This window comes from Serinus canaria, chromosome 1 (assembly GCF_022539315.1).
Source record: "Serinus canaria isolate serCan28SL12 chromosome 1, serCan2020, whole genome shotgun sequence".
Lineage (NCBI taxonomy): Eukaryota > Metazoa > Chordata > Aves > Passeriformes > Fringillidae > Serinus > Serinus canaria.
The window spans coordinates 48,079,884-48,090,062 of record NC_066313.1 but is presented as its reverse complement, the minus strand read 5'-3'; the positions used below and the strand labels follow the sequence as shown (position 1 = coordinate 48,090,062).

The window sequence follows — 10,179 nt, the reverse complement described above, 5'->3', positions numbered from 1 at the left end:
TATTGGATTCTATAAATGCTACTATACTGACTAAAGCAGCCAGAAGTAATAATACTGAAAATAGAGCTGAAACAAAATTTGAGTGTATATTGCCAGTAAAGTGGTTCAATGTGATTGTAAAGTTCAAATAATGTATCAGGAATTTTAATGCATCCTGCCACACTTCAGGATAGGGTTATAATTAATTTTAAAAAAAGCCACAGCATTAAGCATATAAACATGCACAAGAACGCTCAAATTACCCGAGTGTCCCTTCAGCTGATTTGCAGATGGTACCAAGCTGACTAGTGCATTGACAACCTGAGGGATGGGATGCCATCCAGAGGGACCTGGATGAGCTGGAGAAGTGGCCCATGGGAACCTCATGAGGCTCAACAAGACCAAATGCAAAGTGCTGCACCTGGGCTGGGGCAACCCCTGGTACCAACACAGGCTAGGGATGAACAGATGCAGAGCAGCCCTGCCAAGAAGGACTTGGGGGTGCTGGGGAGTGAGGGGCTGGATGTGAGCCAGCAAAGTGTGGGACTGCATCCATCCCAGAATGCCAATCATGTCCTGGGGTGCACCAAAAGAAGTGTGGCCAGCAGGGTGAGGGAGGGGATTCTGCCTCCCCTACTCCACTTTGCAGCGCTGCATCCAGCTCTAGGGGCCCCTGCTTAGGAAGAATTGACCTGTTGGAGCAAGTCCTGAGGAGGCCACCAAGATAATTAGAGAAGTGGAGCACCTCTCCTATGAGGAAAGGCTGAGAGAATTGGGATTGTTCAGCCTGGAAAGAGAAGACTTTGGAGTGACTTAATTGTGATTTTCCAGCATCTGAAGGGAGCTTACAAGAAAGATGAAGAGAAACTTCTTACAGGATGATGCAGAATGGCTTCAAGCTGAAAGAGAGTAGGTTTAGATTAGATGATAAGAAGAAATTCTTTATTATGAGGGTCGTAAGGCACTGGAAGAGGTTGCCCAGAGAAGTTGTGGATGGAGTATTCAAGGCCATGTTGGAAGGGACTTTGAGCAATCTGGTGACTCTGCCTATGGCAGTGAGGGCGGAACTATGTGATCTTTAAGGCCCTTTCCAACCCAAGCCATTCTACGATTCTACAATTCTATGATTCTATGATTCTGTGATTCTGTGATTCTGTGATTCTGTGATTCTATGATTCTATGATCTTGACTGTCCCTGAATGCGTAATACTAAAAAAGCCTACCTCATGTACTTTCTTCTCTGTGTATTTTCTTCTGTTTCTCTTCTTGAATGTAAATCCTTCGGATTCCTGAAATATTCAAGGCCAGGCTGGATCAAGCTCTGAGCAACCTGATCTAGTTGAAGATGTCCCTGCTCATTTCAGAGACATGATGACTTTTAAAGGTCCCTTCCAACCTGAAATACTCTATGTTTCTAGGATAAAATAGCTCAGTTTTGCCACTTTTACAGAGGCATGAAGCCTACATAATTCTAGTTGAGGTCTGTGGTTAGCATTACAGGTTAAATACTGAAAATTTTCTCTTAAATGACTAACAGAAAACTAGACAATACACGGGTTGGAGTTGAAGTAAAAAAGCTGGTACTCAACTCCTGTGCTTCAGTTCAACCTGATCTTGAGAACCTTGAGAGCCTTGAGAGGTCATTCCATGTTCCCTTCTGCAAGGAAAAGGGCAAAGCCCTGTGTGTGGCAGAATAACCCCTGCACCAGAACTGCCTGAGTCAAGCTGACCCCATTGGAAAGAAGATAAGGAGCAAGGTGACAGGTTAAATATGATCCAGCCTGAGCTTCCATCCCAGAGGAAGAAGACTGCTTCCTCAGCTCCATTGCTGGGACCAAAGCCAGCATGGCAAGGACTGTTACTATCCCCTCTGCTTGGCACCAGCCCATCTGGAAGATGTCCAGCTTTGGGCCTAAAGCCCATTAGGTGAAGGAGATGCTGAGGTGTCCAAGGTGAAAAGGACACCATGAGGTAACGAAATCACAACCCACAGCTATGCCAATGGGTATTATAGAGATTGCAGAATCAAAGATTTCTTGGAATGGAAGATGCCCAGTTGCAGAAGAGGCAATGGCCCTGACTGTGTTCTGAGAGGTTCAGGGTGGAGTTTGGGAAACAGTTTGAGAGCCTAATGAGAGTGGTGGTGGAATCTTTATCCTTGAAATGGGTCCTGAAAGCTCAGTTAGAAAAAGCATGGCTGACCTGACCAAGTGCTGGCTATAGAGCTGCAGGGTGAATCCCAGAGGTCCCTCGCATTCATTTTTTCTGTGAGCTTATGACATGCTCCTAAGAATGCTCCTCTGAAAAAAAAAAAGCATCATTATTCCTGCTGGAGTCATTTGGGGTGTCAGTTTCCAAGCACGTTACAAGCACACACAAGCCTGAAATGTGCCATTGCCAAGATGTGTCCACCTGCCAAAAGGAGAAAAGCATGCCACAATTTTGTGCCAAAAGCAGGAAGCCATACAATCTTGGCAAGCATAATGCATGAACCTATGGCTGGCATGCTCCTAAGGCATTCACTTTCCCTTCTATTGCTTGGATCAAAGGCAGAAGTAGTTCAGCTCTGCCCAGAGCATGGCAAGGACACGTGTTTCTCACAATATGCACACTGGTGGTGAAACTGAGCCTGATCTGGCACATTCGGAGTTTTTAATATACTCGTAGAACAAGGAGATCTTAATGGTACAGACAGATTCGAGAATTCTGAATTCTGTTTGATTCTGACAGCAACAGAAGTTCAGCTCTAAGAACAAAGATATGTAGCTGGGGGCTTTGCTTCTCAGGGAGCACACAGGCTGCAACCCAGGACTAAGTGATGAAACTTCAGACCACAGCTCTACTCCTGCTCTGTAAGTTCAAGAAACCTGAGCACCCAGCCAAAAGTCTATCCCTGGGAAAATTTAGGGGGGAGTTTGAAGGGCCAGAGCTGTTCTGTTGTGCCAGAATTGGTGTGTGGAGGCATGACAGGGAACTGCCTCACTTGATGTGAATAATTTGCTTTAAGACAGAGATGATCATGGAGTGGAGATGAGATGATCAAGGAATGGAAACAAAACTTCATAAACTAAATTGGTTCTAGTGATTTCTTTAAAAACAATTCATTTCCAGAATGTTGATGCTAGATAAATAAGCTGGTGCTCTAAGAAGCAGGAACACTACATTAAATGGCTTAATGAATAATAATGATATTCTTAATGATATTCTTTATATCATAGCATATAAAGAATAATGGTATGAGCCCTCCAGAGGTGCTGAAATATGTATCCCACACAGGCTGGGGCCCTGTTTTGGTAGATACTCCTGCCAGTCACTTTCTCTCACGTCTGCTTTCAATATAATTACTGTGCTTAGACTGGGAAGAATCAGGGCATCTTTCTCTTCTGAATCTTCTCCCACTTCCATTTCTGAGAGCTTTACCCTGTGCAAAAATTATTTGAGAATGAAAGGGCTGTCCTTCTTGTTCACAGTTGCACATGATGATCTCCTAGACATTGTACGAATTCTTACTGCTATAGCCACCAGTCTCAAAGAAGCCAGAATGTAGATAGCTGCTTTAGTGAACCAGAATGGCACAACCATCAAAAACAGTGCAGGAAATACACACAAGAGTGTTGGTACCTGCAGTTTTAAAATTACAGAAAGACCTTTTTACCAGCAATGGAGAGTTGGTCACAATTGGAGGGAAGTTGTTTCAATCTTGTATTTCTTTGCAGGGCTCATTGAGAATTTTCAGTACTTCAGTATCCCTTTTTAAAACTTTTGCCAGCATTTTGCAAGATTGGTCAAAGCTGATGGTGCCAGCCTCTGAGGGCCAACATTTCTGTATGGGCAGTGTGGAAGGCTTTTAGACATGTCTGTGAAGTACCTTGTGAAGCTGGTGTTCAGAAAGGCAATGCTTGGTCTTTGAGGGGCACAATTACCCCAGAGAGGGAGAGTAACTTGCACACAGGTGGCTTCCCTCCCCTTGGAGTTTGTATCCCTTGCTCTGAAACTGTGCCCAGGGAAACCTAGGGATAGTTTTTTTTTAACATTCACTTGAGAAAAGGAGATATGCATCATTTGGTAGGATTTTATTTTTATACTCTACATATTGATTTGTTCCTGCTTACCTCTTGTATATCTGCTCCTTTGGGCCCACACACTATAATACATCTTCACCTCCAGCTCCCCATGGGATATTCGAGTCACGTTCAGTCTCTCCATCACCTCCACAGTTCCTTCCCTCCCACTATAACCTCTGGAGTGCAGCCAGTTAAAGTTCACACTCTATAATTGACTGGAGGCAGCTTCAGTGAAAGGGGTTAGATAATAATTGGTTTATTTCTGAGAAATGGAAACTGAAAAATGTATGGGTAACAGAGCAGAAGTGTGTTCTGACAAGTACATTTCATTAGACTAATTAATACATCTCATAAGCATTCAAGTCCTTTCTGACCAAAATGCCCTTAATTTCTATGTCAGGACAATAAACCTCAGCAGTCTGAGTTATCTTGAGTTTTATAGAAATTGAATTCCAACTGTGCAGTGATTGCCAATGCAGTGATAATGTCCAAAGCTTCCTCTTGTTAAGTCTCCCATGCTTTGTCACTGAATGAGCTGCATCAGGGGACTTCCAGGCCTTCTTGTGTGACCTAATCAGTGTCCAGCCTGAGTGATGGGAGGGTGGCAGGAGCCAGCATTCCTGCGAGATGAGGTGATGTTGTCAGCAAGTGGAAGTCTCAAACTGAATTGCTAAGAAGCAAAGTATTTTATGTCAATCCAGCAAATTCAGAAGAAAACTTTTTTTGTTTTTTTGGGCATATCAGAACATTTTATTTCAATATTATTTAGTAAGAAACTTAATGCAGACATCTTCCCTAAGAATATTTTAAAAAAAAGTTTGGTGTCTTTTGACATGAATAATGAAAATTTCAAGTTCTGTAATTCTGACTTGCAATGAGAACAAGCAGTATAATGTCAAAATATCCCACTGAATATTTTTTTTTTCATTCTCAGCTGTACTTTTGGGGAATTGGTTGGGATGACATCTTTCTATGCTCATTTTTGGTAATATCTATTCACCCTGAGACTATGGGTGTAAATTTAAACCAGACCTTCCTATCCCAAAGTAAAACTGGCACGTAGCCTTTTGATTCAGTTACCAGATGGTGAATGGTATTTATGAGAACAGTTGTTCAATGCTTTATCGTGTGACTCACCACACTGATAGCTGCGTATTAATGAAAAGTGGACAGTGCTGTCACAGTTACAAGTGCTCTGTTGTTGAAGGGAGCTGGTTGAGCTGATTCATAGAAACAGTTTCCCTCAGAAGTTCAGTCTAGAATATTTGGATTCATCCTCAAAGTGCTGCTTTTATGCAACAGAAAACTACTAACTTTACTGGAAAAAAATGTCTTTTAAACCAGAACTTTGACCTTACTTTCTGGGAGGGAAATGCAGTTCAGCAGTTAATTATATTTATATTTTAAAATTAATTTCTGACCTGGGTTAACTGCTATCTAAAATTATCTAGGGAAAATAAAACATATTTGCTATGCTGATATCATTATATGACATATTAACTGCTAATCAGACCAGCTGGAAGGTGTTCTTTCCTTTTCTTGGTGTAAGTTACGAAGAATTTTAGATAGGAATTTGTTTTTCCCCATTTTCCCACTCTTAAGAAATCATTCTAGGGCAACATGATAGGATTGAATTCAATTCAGGTATTATTTAAAAATCCTTGCTGTGAGATTTTTGATAAAACATTGCTTATCAGTTATTTTGAGAGCTGAAAAAACTACTGACATGCCACACATTTAATGAAATTAAAAGGACCATAATACAGGCCTAAACCACAAGACCATGAAAACTATTGCAAAGACAAGTAGATATCATTGTTAAACACTTATTTAGTTGCCTTTATCTTGTTGGTTTTTACCTTGCATTTGTTTGCGTTTGGGTAGTAAATCAGCCTTAATGGAAAAACTGCAGCTGAAGTGGCCTCTGTGGCCCTGCTACAGCTTGCTGTAGCTCACATGAATAAAAATAAGCCCAAATATACCTGAACTAAAATTACAGACCTTGTTCTCTCTGGTTGCTGCATTGCAGACAGAGTCCACAGGGAACAGCCCCTGGTGGAGAGAGTTATAAAAAAGGTGCATGATTTAACTTTTTTTCCCAGGATCGGTGAGGAGTCAAAATTCCTTGAAGTACTCAAAATACACCAGATGGAGGGCAGCCCTGAATTGTCCTCTGATTCTTCATCATCTATGCAAAATTTCACTAATCTAAAGTTACAGTCTGGACTTAAGAACATACAAAAAAAGAGAGTGGCTGAAAAACAGCAGTCTGGTGCAATGCTCACCACAAATCCAGGAGAGTTTTACCATTCCCCTGCTGCTCCCATGAATAATTAAACCTTACTTAAACTCCCTGGAGATTATTTTTTTTCTTCAGCTCCCACTAAGTCTTAGTAAGCACGGTGAGATTCCAATGGGATCCTCAGCAGAGGAAAGTACAATTTGTGCCAAAGGCAACCACGCAGCGTCTGGTGGCAAAGGTTGGAGAGATTTGTTGTACTCACACCATGTTGCAACAGATTTCTCTTTACTCAGATGCCTGTTTGCCTTGGGGTAATGCAGGGGAAACACAGAGACAGAGCCAGTGTGACCTTCTCAGTGACCAATGACCCAGCAGCCACCTGGTGTTCCAGGCAGGGCTGAAGCTCCTCCTGGGTCCTGCATTTTGGCTGCAGAAAGCCCCACCTTTCTGGCAATGGTGCAGGTTGGATTCCTAGGTACCACTGAAGGTCTCATCCTGAGACTGCAATCACACAGCTGTTTGCCCACACATGTACCTGCCTGTCCAGGGGCTTCATGCAAGTCAATGAATTCACCCAGGACAGTGAATTTTGTATGTTTTACAAAAGGGGTGTGAAGGTTTGTAGCATAAAATGCTAGTGATCCAAAGAAATGTGGCAAATAAGAGGGCACAAGTATGAAATTTAGAACTGGCCATCTCAAATGCAAGTTTGCCTGACACTCTCCTTAATATGTATTTAATTTCATCCAGCTATTGTCCTTCTTTAAAGAAAAGATAATTAAACTTCCCTCCACCTTCTTTTAAAACCAAACAAAGTCTGCAAACTCTACAGGAAAGAACAGCAAAAAATAGGAACTGATTCATGAGGAAAAATATACACAGACCTTGGTGAAGTGGTGGCTAGAGGCAACGTAATAAACCAATGAAAATTTGCAAGCTGTAAATCCCAAGGATAGAAATTTGGTATGACACAGTCAGACATAATCAGGACTAAAAGGAGAGGAAAAAAAATCAATGCTGGGAGTAAAGGAAAAGGACAGTTCAGTGAGATGCAATATAGCTGGGAATTAATAGATGGTACACCTATCCTGCAGGGAAGAAAGTGCTGATAAGTAAATAGGCTGAAAGAGATGTCAGGACTGTCCATCTCCCACTACTGTGGTAAGGTGACTTGTTAAATATCAGCCATGTATGTGTGTACATGCTTAGCTTTCCAAACCTGGCTTGGCTACAGGTTGAACACCATCTATCAAGCTGAGTTTGCCAGGCCCAGTGCAAATTTGGGCCACCTGTGCCACCCCCTCTGCAGCCACAGCAGGCACCCACAGGCAGAGGGCTCCGGCAGCTCTCCAGTGTGCCAGGGCAGATTCACGTTCCCACTAGTCACTGTCACATGGGCATGGGTCTGGATGTGGCAAAACTCTCTTGGAGAGGTTTGACTTCGTGTAGAACCAAAGAATGAAAAGTGAAGCAAGACCATTTGAAAGCTTGTGGGAAGTCAGTGAGCATCTGAGCAGGTCTCTGTCCTGGCTGTACAGGAAAGTTTCTGCTCAGGCTCCCCTGCATCACCCCAGCAAGGTCTCAGACACAGTGGAAATACCCGTTTTACAAGGCTCAACATTTTTTCCTCCACGTCCCCCTCCGAAGCGCTGCCAGACAGTGCATCTTCTTCAGAAGCAAAAGAGGGGGAAGGTTTGTCCCAGCCCCAGGGAGAGCCAGGCAGGCTGACCCAAATCTACCCCTCTGCGGAACCACCCCTGGGTGCGGAACCAGGATCAGGATCAGGCAGGAAAATCTCCGGCCAGCTTGCCCCAGCTGCTCCCAGCTCGGAAACCTCTGAACAAAATGTTCCCGGCTGGGAGCTGGAAAGGAGTTTGCTCCCTGCTGCAGATTTGCAAAGACCTACGGCACGCCAAAGACGGTCCCTCCTGGCTCCTCCCCGCCCCACCGGCGGCCGATGAAAGAAAGCGCTTCCACCGAGGTTCTTGGCTCTTGCTAACGGAGAGTTATTTCCTGCTTGGGGCGTGCTGGCCTTAGCCTCTGGAAATGGGAAATTCCACCCTGAATCCGGCGGCAACTTATTTCACTGGCCGAAGTCCGTCCTGTCTCAGTGACATTCTGTGGGAATTTTTCCTCTGAGAAACAAGTGGCTTCTGAGGGTGGAAAATGGAGCTTTGTCTAGGTTTTTAACCAGCCTGGTTAATCCACCATCGGAAAACATTGTAAAATGACCCCTTAGTGAATTACTAATCTACTAAACTAGAAATTAGAAGCAAAAATACGGTAATTAAACCAGCAAGTTATTCAGACTAGAGACAGCAGTATTTATTGCAGGCAGTCCTCTCTAACCTGCACCCTGAATGCAAAAGTCAGGTTATCTGATCAAGTGAAGCTGCTACTCTGAGTTAATAAAGCCAGCACGGAGGTTATGAGAGGTGCGAGGGGGGAAGACCTTCTGGTCTCTTGCTTCGGCTGGAAAAGGCACGGCTTTTGCACGGTGTGTTTACAGGTTTCCCTTCCCAGCATGCTGCGACTTGCCCTTGCAGGAGTGAAAACAGACCTACAGATGTTAGTTCATCACGCTCACCTATGTAGGGTCTGAGTTTCGGCTCGGAGCGCTCCGGCTCCCAGCCCGCGCTAGCAGACCCGCACTCCTCTCAGCCCGCTCCGCGGCGGGGCCGCGCACGCAGGGAGCAGGGAAGCGGGGGGTCTGTGTCCCTAAATCCTATTCCTGAGCGGCGTGCTTAGAGTGCCACCACAGATGCAAGAAGAAAATGACCTCTGTGGCTGACAGGCACAGAGCAGAGCTGCCTCTGGGGAGCTGGCACAGGACAAACCGGGCGGCTGTGGCAGAGGCAGGAGGAGCGGGGAGCCTGAGGGCAGACAGCCCTGCGGCGTCAGGAAAGGGAGGAAATCCCAGGTGAGGCTGACCCAAAGGGTTAGGAGCACTGCCAGCCCCCCTGATATGAGGGGCTTTCAATGCCCAGGACTTTTCCACAGGCATGGTTTTCCAGGGATAGGGTTTGAAACATAAAACTCTAAATGGGGTTAGAATAGCAACTAAGAGAAAAAGTGAAGAGGCATTAAATATAATGATAAAGGAGATCATTTTTATTAAAACATTAAAGAATAATTGTCGGAAGGGGCAAGGCACAGCGCCTGGCCTCAGGCTCAGGTGTCCCCACGGCTGGTGCAGCAGGAGCAGCGGCACTGAGGTGCTCCGCAAAGCTCCCGCCGCTGAGCCGGGCTGGGCTGGGACACCGGGCACGGCCGGGGACTGTGGCACCTCCAGCGCGGTGTTTCCGTGACACCGAGCTCGTCTGGCAGCCGTGTCCCCCAGAACAGATGCTGCCCGTGGCCGTGACCGGCGTGCAGGCAAGCAGCATTCCACATACTCCACATGTGCTCCCGGGTCTCCCGATTGGTGTGCTCTGCTGAGGGGGCTGGTCCTTGAAGCCAGCTCCTGAGCCTGTCACAGATGATTTTTTTATGCAAGGAAACAAAACCAGGATATCTGATGAACTGTGTTATCTTTACAGACAGCTTGGAGCTACAGATGCAAGGCAAGAAGTTTTATGCTTGAACTTTGAAACTGTGAGTGGAATTTAAAAGCAGTTTTAAATGCCTACTTTTTAAAATTTTTTAATTTTATTTTGTGGGGGTGTGTGTGTGTGTGTGCAACTTTGCATGAAGTATATATCTGCATAACTTCATTATCAAGCAAGCTGTTGTGAATTCTCCTAGTATGAAATAATTATTGCTTTGGAAAACTTTGCAAAGTGTTAGCTGCACTTACAGCTGGACTAATATATGTGCACACTGAGGAAGAGAAGGATGTTCTTTTCAAGTGAGTGCAATTAGTCTAGTTTGAAATTATTTCAAATCATCTTTTCC

The 10,179-nt window shown here is 44.5% G+C and overlaps 1 protein-coding gene across 1 annotated transcript in view; it reads left to right on the top strand.

Moving 5' to 3' along the window:
• Positions 1 to 8,958: 8,958 nt before the first annotated feature.
• The window catches only part of STARD13 (StAR related lipid transfer domain containing 13), a 291,026-nt gene continuing 289,805 nt past the window's right edge, over positions 8,959 to 10,179 (top strand). Inside the window, exons 1-2 of the mRNA XM_050969845.1 lie at positions 8,959 to 9,205; positions 9,825 to 9,879. The gene's annotated coding sequence lies outside the window, so the exon portion shown is untranslated. The remainder of the gene's footprint in view (positions 9,206 to 9,824; positions 9,880 to 10,179) is intronic.